Genomic DNA, 15,345 nt, shown 5'->3' on the forward strand with positions numbered 1-15,345 from the left:
AAGAAGGTGAAGGTATTAAGCAAACAAACAAACAAACAAACAAACAAACAAAAACATCTATATAACACACAGACACAGACCACAGTGTGGTAATAGCCAGAGGGAAAGGGGGGTGGAGATGGGCAAAGGGGACAGAGACTTTGCTTTGGGCGATGAGCACACGATGCAATGTGAGATGATATTCTGTTGAGTTGTACACTTGAAAACTGTATGGTTTTGTGTACCAATGTCACCCCAATAAATTCAATTAAAAACAAGAAAAGATGGACTGTAATGATCTTTCCATAGGAGTGTAGAAGAAGAGCTATATGACTTTTAAAGGATGAGAACAAATGAATGGTACTGTAAGTGTGGCAAACAAAAAGAAAAAAAACAGGGTTAAGGAAAAGTGTTGGATCTCAGTGGGAAATACTTAAATATGCAAAATGGGCAAGATTACGAATGGTTCTGAATGCTAGACTTGGAAATGTTGTATTTGATGTTTCAAAAACACTAATCCTCAATGAGCACTTCCATATATTCTTTATTCTAGATATCTGCTGTGTAAAAACTACAACAGCTACCCACACATTTTCTACAGCAGTTCCCTTCTGAACACTGATGTTCTATATTTATCTGCTCAAGTTGAGAGACTACTAGAGAGAGAGATTCTGATAATTATCCTTTTGTAACCAAGCGAATGCTCAATTTAAAGGTTAAAATCTATTATCAAAATGCCCTTTATTTCTTAACCCTATCCTCAAAGTCAAATTTAAAATTTTGTCTCAATTCCATTTACCATCCAGTCTACTTGAATACTACCTTCATATTGAGTACATAAATTAAAACACTGAGGAAAGAATTTTGTTTTGTACTAAAGTAACACAGTCACTCAGAGCACAAAAAGACAATTTTATGCAGTTAACTCTTCAGATAAAGTCTTCTAAGAACCTAGCAAATCCTCTAACTAATAATTGTAAAAAGGCTATAGAATTATATTTTACTAGAGGCCCAGGGCAGTAACCAATTCTGTTCACACAGTAACACATTACAGAAGGCTCATGAGGTGAATATCATTTTGGATTTTGCGTGGCTTTTTTTCAATTTTCCTGAGACTTGTTTGGAAAGGTGGTTTATTCTTTAAAACTCTCGAGTGTGCCACTAATAAAATAAAATCTATTTTGAAAATTGTATTGTAAATACAAACAATGATACAGCCAGTCTTTTGAATATTATGCTACCATTAAATGTTCATGGTAACTTCGTTAAATATTTGATACATGCTAAGCAAAGGAAGCAAAATATAGTCATACAGTTTTATGCTATACATAAAAATGAACAATTCTTTTATCAAAAGCAAGATAAGCTCTGCTGACTTGCTCAGTGGTTAGAGCATCAGCCGTCGGACCAAAAGATCACAGGTTTAATTCCCAGTCAAGGGCATGTACTTTGGTTGCAGGTTCGATCCCCAGTCCCAGTCAGGGCACATGCAGGGAGGCAACCAATCAATGTGTTTCTCTCTCATTAATATTTCTCTCTCTTCCTTTCTCTCTCTCTCTGTCTCTCTCTCTCCCCCCTTCTCTCTAAAGATCAATGGGAAAAATATCCTTGGGTGAAGATTATTTAAAAAAAAAAAAGGGGGGGCAAGATAAACACCATAAAAAATGTCTGGAAGGCAATATAAAAATGTTAACAATGGTTGTCTCTGAGTAACATTTTCTTCTTACTTCCATTTCTCTGTATATTTTACTTTTTCTATGATAAAGATTTAACATATAGATATGAGCTTTTAAAATGGATAATAATTCTAAATGTGTTAGAAAAAAATCATAGCACCATATACACAGCAGAAGACTAAGTTTATCTTCGTTCTCTCTGACAAATTTGTCTGGTAATAAATAAAAGTGTAGTTGTAAAAAAAAAAAAACACCTCAGTTGTGCTGTGAATCATAAACTGCTCTAAAAAAATAAAGCCTTAATTTAAAAATACCCAGAAGATAAACATTTTTCTGAAGACATAAGTGACAGAACAGAGGAAATTAAGCCTTCATAAGAGAAAGGGACTTTTTCTCCATGTCCAAGTCTTGAAGATATATTACAAATTTTAGTTAAAATGTCATTCAAAGTAACACACTTATAAAAAAGAAACAGATTTTTTTCTCCAGTTTTTAATTGTCTATTAGGAAGAGGTGACAGTTTTCAGTTCAAGTTACTCTCTTTTCTGACTTCTGTGATTCAAACCCTCAAACAAAAATGTGTTATTATTACTACTCAACAAAAGATTAATTTTTAAAAAGTAACTCCAGCTATCAGAATTTCAACTCTAATTACACTGAAATTTTACTTGTAGAAAAAAGAAAACTGACAGTAACTACAATTTAATCTTGCTACTTCGTTGTAATGGTTGTCTATGCCTAGACTAAGTCAAGTGGAAGGCTGAATTCCACTTCAAGAAAGAAAAAGGAAGCAACTGAGATCAAGGGGGAAAGGCAACATCTAGTTCAAGAGAGGTCATACACCTTTTTATGTATAATAAACCAGTATGCTAAACTGGTCTATAAATTTTAATATTTATATAGAAAAATGTCTGCATAAACTCATTTCAATCTTCAAATAAAATGTACAAATTCCATTTTCACATTACTTCCACAGATCTTAAAACTCAGTGACATTGTTGTAAGAATCACATACTACCAAATGTAAGTCTAACCATAAATATTGTGGAGTTCCTCATAAGGAGCTTAAGTGAACAGTTATTTTGAGTTGCAATTACCAATGACAGGACCAAAGTGATTTATTTGTATGTATTGCAGATATTCTCATTTCAAACAAAATGGAATGATTCTTTTTCAGTCTCAACAGAAATATAACGATTATCCCCACCTACAGAAAACACTGCCTAGAAAAAGCAGTAATGCATTGCCAGACATCAGACAAGTACAAAAACACGGTAGTATATATTATAAATCATCTCAAGAACCAATAAAATAAAAATTCCTTCCATACAAAGAATGTTTGTTCCCAAATGGAGAAATACACTCAAATCTGCATCTTTAAAATAAGTACATATTAATTCATTCAACCACTACTTGAGAGACTGTGTCATTAGGCATTCTTTTAGGTGCTAAGGATTCTCTAGTGAAGAAAATGTTCCTCCTATAATGGAGGAGGACAGGAAGGGAGAGCTAGTAATACATAACATATGAAATGTTGGAAAAGCCAAGAAAAAATAAAGCAGAGTATGTAACGGAAAAGGAGAGTGTTGAGTAGATGGGGAAAGATTGCAAATTTATATTGGCAGATCATAGAAGATATTTGAGAAAGATAAGAAATAAGCAAACCTGCATATATTCAGAAGAGCATTCTAGTTGTAGAAAAATGCAAATACAAAGATCCTGTGAGGTACTGCACATCTGGCCTGTCTGGAGTGGACAAGGGGGAAAGTGGCAGCAGTTGGGGGGCCGGATGGGGAGCCAAATGTTCAGCAGTGGTAAGCTGGAGTTGGAGGGTAACCAGCTGAAAAGCAGATTATTATACATTCTAGAACTTTGAATTCCATAATGGGAGTAATTATACCACAGAAACAGGCAAATGTTACAAATAAGAGGTTTTCTCCCTCTGGAAATCTGGTTTATCAGCACATTGCTGCCTATGGGCTACTTTAGGTACAGTAATGCACCACATAATGACATTTTGGTCAACAACAGACTGCAAAAATGGCAATGGCCTAATCCTATATAATAAAGAGATGATATGCAAATTAACCCTCATGCCCTCACAAGCTGCTGCCTACAACCAAGCTGGCAGGAGGGTTAGTGAGGGACAACCAAACGACTGAACAAGCAGGCTGCGTGGGGCGACTAGGCAGGCAGGGAGGTTAGTAAGGGACGACCAAACAAATGAACAACAGGCTGCGTGGGGTGACCAGGCCGGCAGGGGGGTTAGTGAGGGACGACCAAATGACTGGACAGCAGGCTTCATGGGGCGACCAGCCGGCGGGGGCGGGCAGTAAGGGGCGACCAGGCCGGTGCGGGTGGAGGGCAGTTAGGGGCAACCAGGCTGGCAGAGGGGGGCGTTGGGGGCAACCAGGCCGGCGGGGGTGGGGAGGCAGTAAGAGGCAACCAGGCCGGTGGGGGAGGAAGTTAGGGGCAATTAGGCTGGCAGGGGGGCAGTGAGGGACGATCAGGCCAGCCCGCAGAGACAGTGAGCGGCGATCAGGCTAGCAGGGGGGGCAGTTAGGGGCAACCAGGCAGGCAGGCAAATGAGCAATTAGGAGCCAGCAGTCCAGGATTGTGAGAGGGAGTCTGACTGCCGGTTTAGGCCTGATCCTAGAGATCGGGCCTAAACCGGCAGTCGGACATCCTCCAAGGGGTCCTGGATTGGAGAGGGTACAGGCTGGGCTGAGAGGACCCTCCCCCATGCACAAGTTTCGTGCACCAGGCCTCTAGTGAGATTATAATAGAGCTGAAAATTCCTATCACCTGCCCTAGCCAGTTTGGCTCAGTGGATACAGCATCAGCCTGGGACTTTCTGGTCAAGAGTACATACCTCGGTTGCAGGCTCAATCCCCAGCTCATGTGGGAGGCAACCAATTGATGTGTCTCACTCACATCAATGTCTCTCTCTCTCTCTGTTTCTACCTCCCTTCCACACTCTCTAAAAAATCAATGGAAAAATATCCTCAGGTGCGGATTAACAGACAGACAAAATTCCTATCACTTACTGATGTCATAGCCATGTTAGTATCATAGCACAACACATTACTCACATTTGTGGTGATACTAGTGTAAACAAACCTACTACCAGTCCTATAAAAGTACCTATAATAATAAAAGCGTAATATGCTAATTTGACTGGACGACCTTCCGGACGAAGCCGCGGAGGTGGGGGGCGAACCCCTTGCACAAATTTTGTACATCAGGCCTCTAGTAGCATATATAATTATGTACAGCACATAATATCTGATGATAACAAATGATAATATTACTGGCTTACATATTTACTATACTATACTTTTTATTATCTTAGAGTGTACTCTATTTATAAAAACAAAAGCCTGCTATAGTCCAAGCCAGTGTTTCTCAGTGGTTAGAGCATTGGCCTGTGCACCGAAGAGTCTCGGGTTTGATTCCCAGTCAAGGGCACCTACCTGGTCGGAGCACATGCGGGAGTCAACCAATCAATGTCTCTCTCTCTCATATCGATGTTTCTCTCTCCCTCTCCTCTTCCCTCTCTGTCTCTCCCCCTCTTTCCTCCCATCCCTTCCACTGTCTCTAAAAAATCAATGGTAAAAATATCCTCGGGTGAGGATTAACAAAAATAAATAAAATAAATTTTAAAAGTTTACTGTAGTCCTAGCCAATGAGCCTATGTTTTGCAGGCAATAGCCTCATATATCTCATGTTTACCAAGCATCTCTTGGTTGCGTCATTTTCTCTTTCGTTGATGTACAGGTTTGTAGCCTCAGAGCAATAGGCTATACCATATGGTCTAGGTGTGTAGTAGGTTATACCATCTAGGTTTGTGTAAGTACACTCTAGCATGTTCGAACAATGAAATCACCTAACGACATATTTCTCAGAACATATCCCCACCGTTAAGCAGTACTTTGTCTTTTACTTTGAGTGAGATCAGAAGCTGTTGGAAGGGTAGTCTTCTACCTGGTATCATTACTCCCATTACTTGAGTTCTGATCATGGAAAACAAATGGCAAAAGCAGAGAGACTAATTTGGAGGCTGTTGATACTATCTAGGTTAGATATGGTGGTGGCCTAAACCAAAGTGCCAGTGGTGAGACTGTGAGAAAAAGTCCAATTCTGGATATGAAGAGCTGTTCTAATTTGAATCAGTATGTGGCAATAGTAAGCAAGCTTCCTGCCAACAACTCAATGATATCTAGCGCTAATCTAAATATATCATTCCTGGTTCTGAATTAAGACTGTTAGTTGGATTTGTAAAGCACACAAAAACAAGTCTTAGATGAGCATCATAGATCTTAGCTATTAACAGTTCTGTTATCATTTCAAAGGATAAACAGATACTAGTACATTTATTAAGCACCTGTTATAATATAAGGCACTGCAGGAAATACAAAAAAAATCTATAATCCAAGCCCTCAACCTAAAGGAGGTTACAATCTAAAGTCTAAACTGAATCATCCAGATATAAAAGATACAGATTTAAGGCAGTGAAAGTACAAAGTGTGTGTTGGGCTAATGAGTATTCTATAAATTGGGGAAAGGGAGGAAAAAAATCACTGAATAGATGGGACTTCAGCTAGGCCTTGAAGGATGGATGGTATGAGATTGTGAGAGAGGAAGAAAGAAACAAGTAAGGGCCTTATGGGCAGTGGATCTACGAAATAAAAGATCTCAGGTAAAGGTAGAAATGCTCAATGGTTGGGGACTAGCCTATTCAAGGCATTCAGGAGCACTGCAAGATACAATCTACAACTATGGAATATGGAGGCATATATTTGAACTCCCAGTTCCTTCACTTATGGGCATGTTACTTAGAACCTTCCAGCCTCTATTTCCTCAGCAGTGGCAATTACAGTCCCTACTTTATAGGACTAAATCAAATAAAATCATGCATGCAAGGTGCTTCACACAACCTGGAAGTTAGTAAGCGGTTACTGGTTATAAAAAACAACATTATCATTAAAGAGAGAAAGATAGATTGTAACTTAATTATAGAAGGCCTTGAATATGAGATTAAGGAATTTGCATTAAATCCTATAGGTAGTGGCAAGTTTTGTGTGAAAAATGATTTTGTAAGTGAAATTGTAGAAAGAAATCTGGCAGGAAGATATAGAATGTATTGGCTGCAGACAGAGGAAACACTAGAAGTTGAGTCGCTATTTAAACAAAAGTCCAGGAACACGGAAAATAGTAGTTTTAAACTAGTGTAAAGGTGGTGATAACGGAAATACAAAATACAACATAAGTGAGATGACAAAGGTAGGCTCCATCTAGGATTTAGTTAGTAAATAAAACGGTGGGATACTGAACTGTATACTTAAGAAATGGTTAAAATGCCCAGCCAGTGTGGCTCAGTGGTTGAGTGTCAACCCACAGAGAAGTCACAGGTTTGATTCCTAGCCAGGCACATGCCCAGGGTCCGGGCTTGATCTCCAGTAGGGGGGGCGTGCGGGGGTAGCCAATCGATGTTTCTCTCTCATTGATGTTTCTATCTCTCTATCCCTCTCCCTTCCTCTTCCTCTAAAATAAATAAATAACTTATTTTTTTAAAAATGCCCTACCCAGTTTGGCTCAGTGGATAGAATGTTGGCCTGAGGACTGAAGGGTCCTGGGTTCGATTCCAGTCAAGGGCACATACCTTGTTTGCAGGATCAATCCCCAGCTCTGGTCGGGCCATGTGGGAGGCAACCAATCGATATGTCTCTTTCACGTGGATGTTTCTCTATCTGCGTCTCTCCCCCTCTTTTCCACTCCCTCTAAAAATCAATGGGAAAATATCCTCAGGTGAGGATTAACAAAAATTAATTAATTTTTTAGAAAAGAAATGGTTAAGATGGTCAGTTTTGTTATATATATTTTACCACATAAAAAAAAGGATAGGAAAGCATTACAAAGGAAAAGGAGAAGAACCAAAAAAATAATTTTAACTAAAGTAACTGAAAGAAAAACAGTAAAGATCCAAAAAGGGGCTCCGCTTGGGAAAAGGACTTTACATTCTTGTTAGGTTTAAAGTGATGCCTTTACTAATAAAGCCAAAGAAGATGTAGAATATCAGAGAGGCAAGACGGAAGCTCACTCACTGATCTAACAAAGACAATCAGTGGGAAAGAGAAATTGCAGCTAACATAAAAACAGTAATATATCCAAGTACTTGGCTTATCAGTCTTTACGACAATAAAAGAATGGGTGGATAATGTGACTTGCGACTCTACTTCATAGAGACTGGGGGGAGGGGGGGGCTTTTCTGAGGCATCCCCAAATCCTGATTACAGTAAAAAGCAGCCATTAGCACCACCTACTTTATTCATCTTATAATATAAATAAGACTGTAACAGCTCCAGTAACACAATGGCACTTTGATAATCCTATAATTCGGAAACCATATAAGGTTAACATGTTCAGTTAGTTCTCCAAATATCCCTTCAATTTTAGCAGTGAATTTTGTATACGTTTTGCAGAATTACTAATTTTTTGTATACTCTTTTCTTTGAAGAATAACATGAATACAGAAAATTATATAAGCTTGGTGAATTTTCACAAAGGGAACACACCCATGAAACTAGTATCCAAAACAAGAAACAGAACATAATTAGCACCCTAGAAGGCCTTTCAGACCCCATTCTAAACACTTTCCCCAACCTTCAACAAGGATAATCAATCTCCTAAATTCTGACACCACAAATTAGTTTTACCTGTTTGTGAAAGAATCATAATGTATTCACGTTTAGTGTCTGGCTTCTTTTGCTCAGCAATGCATCTGTGAAGTTCACACATTATTACATGTAGTTACAGTTTGTTCATTCTGATCAGTATTCAGTGTCCATTGTGTGACTGTACCAGAAACTTATTTACCCATTCTACTGTTGATAGGCATTTGAAAAATTCCAGTTTGGACTATTACAATTAGCCATGCCATAAATATTTTTGTCCATGTCTTCTGGTGAGTATAAGCACACAATTCAGTTGTGTATAAATCTAGTAGTGGAACTGCTGAGTCATAGACATGAATGTATTCAACTCTAGTAAATAACAAATGAACTTTTATGGAAGAAATATTTTAAGATCTTTATAAGGAAATTTGAATGATTAAATTTTGAAGAAAGTGCTGGCTTCAAAAACTACTTTCAGGAGGGTAAACATATTGAAGTAGAATAGTTGATCCACATTGCTTCCAAAGAAGGCAATTTACTTTAGATTATTTTCACCTACAATTTAGCCTATGACAATAACAGTCTTGTCTTTCCTAGAACTGATGATGCTAAAAATTCAGAAAAAAACTATTTAAGAGCCATTACTATCAATAAAGTAACCGCTTTCTCGACTTGTTACAGACTGCAACTGTTACCAGTCAGAATTCTGCAACAGTTAAGACTGTAGTCATTTAATCATACTCCCACAAATTGAAAGGGACTTCAGAATTAGTGTAACCTCCAGGTGGATGCCTTCTATATCAGTGATCATGCTAATAAACATTTATTTAACCCTGGAACAGAAAAAGGACATTAGGCAAAAACTAAAGGTATCTGAATAGAGACTTTAGTTAATAATAATGTATCAATATTGGTTCATTAAATGTAACAAATGTACCATATAATGTGAGATGTTAATAATCCTATATAATAAAAGAGAAACATGGAAGTTGACCGCCCCTCCACTACGCTCACCAGCCAATCAGGAGTATGCAAATTAACCCAACAAAGATGGCAGGTTAATTTGCATACACAGGCGCCGGGCGGAGAGCAGAGCCGGAGAGCCAGCGGCTTGGGAGGACGTGGCTCCCTCGGTCACTCCCCCAAGCCACAGGCTGGAGAGCAGAGCAGGAGAGCCAGCAGAGAGTGGAGCGGCTTGGGGAACTTGGCTCCCCAAGCCGCCAGAGGGAGAGCAGAGAGGGAGAGCTGGAGGCTTGGAGGACTTGGCACAGTGGGAGGCCATGGGACGGAGACAGGGCAGGAAGGGAAAACCAAGAGCACGGGGAGCACCAGGAATTCTGGGAATAGTAATTCTGGTGGCAGCCCCAGGACGGGAAGCGGAAGCCCAGAGCGCGGGAGCACCAGGAATTCTAGGAATCGTAGCATTCTGGTGGCAGACGGATCTCCTAGACACTAGAGCAAAGTGAACCTGGAGCAAGTTACTGTTGCAGTGGGGGATGGAGGGAAAGCAAAGGTGAGAGACATAAGTAAAATCAGAGTGTCTAGGAAAAATTAAAGGGAAGATATCCTAAAACTTCCAGGAAATCTCCACCAATGAAGCAAAGAAAAAAAAAATGCCTCTCTTATTTTGTGAGCAACAAATCAAACTGAGTTGGGGTCTCAGACAACTCACTCATATGATTGCAAAGACAGACAGAAACTCCCGGATTGGAGAGGGCCACCCTGAGGGATCCCAGATTGGAGAGGGTGCAGTTCGGGCTGAGGGACCCCCACACCCCTCAGTGCACAAATGTCGTGCACCAGGCCTCTAGTATAGGAAATAAATGGAAATTCTGTGTACTATCTTCACCATTTTCCTGAAAATCCAAAAGTTTTAAATAAAATTTATTCTTTCTTTGTGTGTGTGTGTGTGTGTGTAATTTCCTGGATACGTTTTATTTTTATTATTTTAAATCTTTATTGTTGAAAATATTACATATGTCCTCTTTTTCCTCCATTGACTTCTCCCAGCCCACCCCCGTCCCCCACCTTACGCCTTCACCACCCTATTGTCTGTGTCCATGAGTTATGCATATATGCATATAAGTTCATTGGTTGATCTCGTCCCACCCACCCACCCTCCCCTGCCTTCCCTTGAGGTTCAACAGTGTTTGATGCTTCTATGTCTCTGGATATATTTTTGTTCATCAGTTTATGTTGTTCATTATATTTCACAAATGAGTGAGATTATGTGATATTTATCTTTCTCCGACTGGCTTATTTCACTGAGCATAATGCATTCCAGGTCCATCCATGCTGTTGTAAATGGGAAGAGTTCTTTCTTTTTTATAGCTGCATAGTATTCCATTGTGCAGATATGCCAGTTTTTTAATCCACTCATCTGCTGATGGGCACTTAGGCTATTTTCAAATCTTAGCAATTGTAAATAATGCTGCAATGAACATAGGGCTGCATGTATTCTTTCTGATTGGTGTTTGTGATTTCTTAGGATATATTCCTAGAAGTGGGATCACTGGGTCAAATGTGAGTTCCATTTTTAATTTTTTGAGGAAATTCCATACTGTTTTCCCCAGTGGCTGCACGAAGTCTGCATTCTAACCAGCGGTGTATGAGGGTTCCCTTTTTTCCATATCCTCGCCAACACTTGTCATTTGTTGATTTGTTGATGACAGCCATTCTGACAGGTATGTGGTGGTACCTCATTGTCATTTTGATTTGCATCTCTGAGATGATTAGTGACTTTGAGTATTTTTTCATATGCCTTTTGGCCATCAGTATGTCCACTTTGGAGAAGTGTCTATTTAGGTCCTTTGCCCAGTTTTTAATTGGATTGTTTATCTTGCTCTTGTTAAGTTGTATGAGTTCCCTATAAATTTTGGAGATTAACCCCTTATCAGATGTATCATTGGCAAATAAGTTCTCCCATTTAGTGGGTGCTCTTGTTATTTTGTTGATGGTTTCTTTTGCTGTGCAGAAGCTTTTTATTTTGATGTAGTCCCATTTGTTTATTTTCTCCTTTGTTTCCATTGTCCTAGGAGATGTATCAGTAAGATGTCTGAGATTTTGCTGCCTATGGTTTCTTCTAAAATTTTTATGGTTTCACATCTTACATTTAAGTCTTTAATCCATTTTGAATTTATTTTTGTGTATGTTATAAGTTGGTGGTCCATTTGAAAGTATCATAATCTGCAGATTGTAAGACTTGCTAAACTCCTCTCAGAATGCAATCAAAATGCACTTTAAGAGCTGTTATATGCCCACACATGCATACATATACACAGACATATACACTCTTTTCATCTATGGAGTTAGATACATAGTCATATGGGGGAAGCATTCTATCTATCCTGATTTTGGTTTTGCTCCTAGCAATGACATTATGAACAAGGCTCAGACTTCCTTTTCCATTCCAACTTATCTAACCTTTTGAGTATACACTGTAAGTACTTAATCATTAAAAAGCAATACCCTAGTTATCTTTAAACAATAAAGTAAGAGCATCCAAGCTTCAAGTAAAGTCAACTCTCCAATAAATCAAATTTTTGTGGTTTAAATAACTGAGTCTTTGCTTTTACTTCAGGGATGAATAAAGGGAAACAAAATAGACTGTGCCTTACAGCTAGCAGGGAAAACAAGCAGCCCTAATATGGTATGAGAGCTAGCCTCTACTTTGAATTCTGCCACTGATCTGCTCTGTGGTCCTTGAACATTTTCCTGAGCACCTTATCACTTCTTGGTTATGTCAGATATCCTAGTTAAATCTTTTATCATTATCTGTTCTCTAAATCTTTAGAGTGTCTAGAAAGAAAAATAATATCCTACCACTGAATGAATGTTTACATCTACTGAGGGACAGGGGCGGGGAGATAATACAATAAAAAGTGGACTACTGTCATACATAGTTTTCCTCTTCATTAACCTGTATTAGTAATCCCACCACTATATACATTGCAAATATTACTTCCTACTCAGCATTATGACACATGCCTTGGCTTTCCCTTTAGAAGACTATTTGAATTTAACTGTGGTTGTAGAAAGTTTATATCTAAATGCAACCTGAAGTTTGGTTCTTCTATAGCATGAGTTGGCAAATTTTTTCTTAAAGAATCATATATTTCAGGCTTTGTCTCTGTCACAACTCAACTTTGTTGCTGTAGTGCCAAAAGCAGCCACTGACAATATGTGAACAGATCTACCTGTGTTCCAATAAAACTTTATTTACAAAAATACAGTAGTCCCAGCTATAGTTTGCCAATCTCTGCTCTGTAATATCAGGGGAAGGAACATCAACTGGCAAGACTGATTTTGTAAAACCACATCATGAGTTCACACTGAAATAAACTGGGGGGTTTTTTTTTGCAGGAAGCAAATGCTTACGAATCATGATCTTCACATACCTGAGAATGTTCAAGTTTCCCCTGCGTGAACAGGTCACATCACCAATACCTAAGACAGAGCAGGAAAACACTCTCCCTTACATGGTTGTTATGACATAACAAGGGATGTGTTAATTTATGTAGCAAAATTTACAAGGTGACCTGCAAAAGTAAAATACCAGGTTTTAGCAACTTTAGCAATAAATACAGAAATCCAAACCTCATTGAGGGCAAATATCACTTCTATATAGTAAGGTAAACTAATTCAGGTAAGTGTCAAGGTCATTGGCTTTCCTGGGAGAACTGTTCTTTTTCCATACAACCCGGTTGGTTTAGACCAGTAGACCCTCGGTCATCCATAATCTGTTAAATTTCCAAGAGGCCAGAGTAACTAACTGAGCTAACACAAGTTCTGATTGATTCTGAGATGGGACAGGGGTTGTTCATCTATACACGGTCTAATCAAGCCAAGATCAGATCAGGTCTACCCTACTAAAAATGTTTCATTCTGCAATAGTCACCGCGCTAAATTCAGCACCATGTTGGCTACCAGGTGTTCAGTAGCAGGCTGGAGCAAAGAGCCAACCCACAAGGATCAAGCAAGTGCCTTTTTAAAAACTAATCTTAAAAAATTCCTCTACATGGCTTTGCAAAGTAAGCAAAAACCATGCCAAATAGTAAAAAAGGCACTTACTTGACTCCCACAGGCCAGCTCCACACTCTAGCAGCTAAGATGTCACTGGCATGGTACATGGAGAGTGAGGTAGAAACGATATCTTGCCAACCACTGTAGGAATGGTAGTAAAAGACCTAAAAGAATAGAAAAAAGTAAAGTCAATGTAAAAGGAAAAGGCCCTCCTGAGCCTGGTGACATGGATACCTCAGTATATAATGCCAAAAAAGAAAAGAAAATGTGAAAAGATATTACTTAGGTCAATCTTAGCTGCCAGTTGGTTATTATTACAGTGACCCTTAGGACAAAAGGGAACTTTTAAAAGAATGTGAGTTATAACCTAGAATAAATCCAGATTGGTTACGAGAAACTAAAATATGCATTTTGTCAGAAAAAATATTGACTCTTTGATAACCACATAGTAAATTCATACAGATGTAAAAATAGAGAATCTAAAGCAACAACTCATAAACCAATACTTCTAAAAATTATTTTAAAGAAGGGAAAATTTTTTTAAAAAAGGATTTTTTTTTGCCCCATCTCTATGCATCCAGCATTCAAAACACAATAAAACTATAATAAAAAATGAAGAATAAGAAATGTTTTTTAAAACTTAAGGGTACCCTGGCAATAGAAGACTCGGGCTTTCCAAATTCATTCAGAAACTTTCACTAGTTTCAGAAACAAGTTTGCAAAACTTGTTCGGTGCACTAAAAAACTCTGATTCATTTGCCTAGCCACACAACTCTCTGGTTTAGGAGTTGTTTCAAAAGGCTTGACTCGGCAAATTGAGTAAGAGATCATTCAAAAATAACAATGACAATATTTTTAAAAGTCTGTTCACAAACCACTACCTCCTCTCCTCATACCTACATTATTTGTGGGTAAAATAATTGTGAAAAAATATACAGTGGGGCCTTGACTTACGAGTGTCCCGACTAACGAGTTTTTCGAGATACGAGCCGTCTCTCTCGGCCGATTTTTTGCTTTGAGTTGCGAGCTAAAATTTGGGTTACGAACCAGCTTCAGATACCCCACCACTAGTTGGCGCAGCGAACGTCACAGTGAATGCCACAACATCAGCCCAGCATCACGTCTCACTCGCTCACTTTAATGATTTGACATACGAGTAATTTGAGTTACGAGCTCCGTCATGGAACGAATTAAACTCGTAAGTCAAGGCCCCACTGTATATTTGCATGATTTGTATGAAAAGCACCACTAGTGAAAAAACAAAAATCATTCTCAATTAGCAATGCCTCATCTCCTCTTTTTAGCTAATCATTCCTACCAAAAAAGAAATATTTTCTTTTGCTTGCAGGTCCATTCAGCATCATTTCCTTCAGAACCACAATGGAAGAAACAGGAGGTTAAGCTTAACCATTCCTGAGGCACAATAATTTATCCAATAATTCGAGTTTTCATTCTAAATCAGTTTTAGCCTAAAGACTATTCTTGCATTATTCTAAATGCTTAAAGTTGGGTCACATTTTAAGATAGTCTGGTGATTCAAACTGTGTAGGCCTCAATTAACTTAATTAGAATGGGATATTCACCGTGAGTAGCAAGCAAATCTGACCAGACTACATCTTTGGTGCCTAACTAACATTTTCTTCTCAATTTCGGCTTGTGTTTGCCTTACCTTGGCAACAGTCCCTGGAAAGCATCCCATTTATTAGTGTTTCCCTTGCTGCATCAGCATTTCTGGTTAATGCACTACAGCAAATTGTTTGGAGGGACAACCTGAATGAAGCTCTGTGCGTGTATTTTGCAAAATTTTCAATCCATTATCAAAGATGTTAAGAAGAAAAAAATCAAAGAAGAAAAAATATTTATCAGAGATTGCCTTTTTTAAAACAATGACTACAATGTAAGAATATACACTGGCAAACATATATGTGATTTATTATTGAAAGAAATATTTCTTTCACACCAACTACCTGACTCAAAAAGAAGTAACTCCCCCT

At 38.5% G+C, this 15,345-nt stretch overlaps 1 protein-coding gene across 4 annotated transcripts in view; it reads right to left on the reverse strand.

The window, feature by feature from the left end:
• Positions 1-15,345, reverse strand: part of MCU (mitochondrial calcium uniporter) — a 183,554-nt gene that overhangs the window by 151,135 nt on the left and 17,074 nt on the right. The window contains exons 2-3 of one of the 4 annotated variants that reach the window (XR_001348533.1): positions 13,400-13,515; positions 12,727-12,775 (exon numbers count right to left, since the gene is read on the reverse strand). The exons of 2 other annotated variants lie outside the window; for them this stretch is intronic. The gene's annotated coding sequence lies outside the window, so the exon portion shown is untranslated. The remainder of the gene's footprint in view (positions 1-12,726; positions 12,776-13,399; positions 13,516-15,345) is intronic. One more of the 4 variants, XM_023755123.1, reaches the window with a different exon arrangement.

The sequence above is a fragment of the Myotis lucifugus genome, unplaced genomic scaffold (genome assembly GCF_000147115.1).
Source record: "Myotis lucifugus unplaced genomic scaffold, Myoluc2.0 scaffold_69, whole genome shotgun sequence".
Classification (NCBI taxonomy): domain Eukaryota; kingdom Metazoa; phylum Chordata; class Mammalia; order Chiroptera; family Vespertilionidae; genus Myotis; species Myotis lucifugus.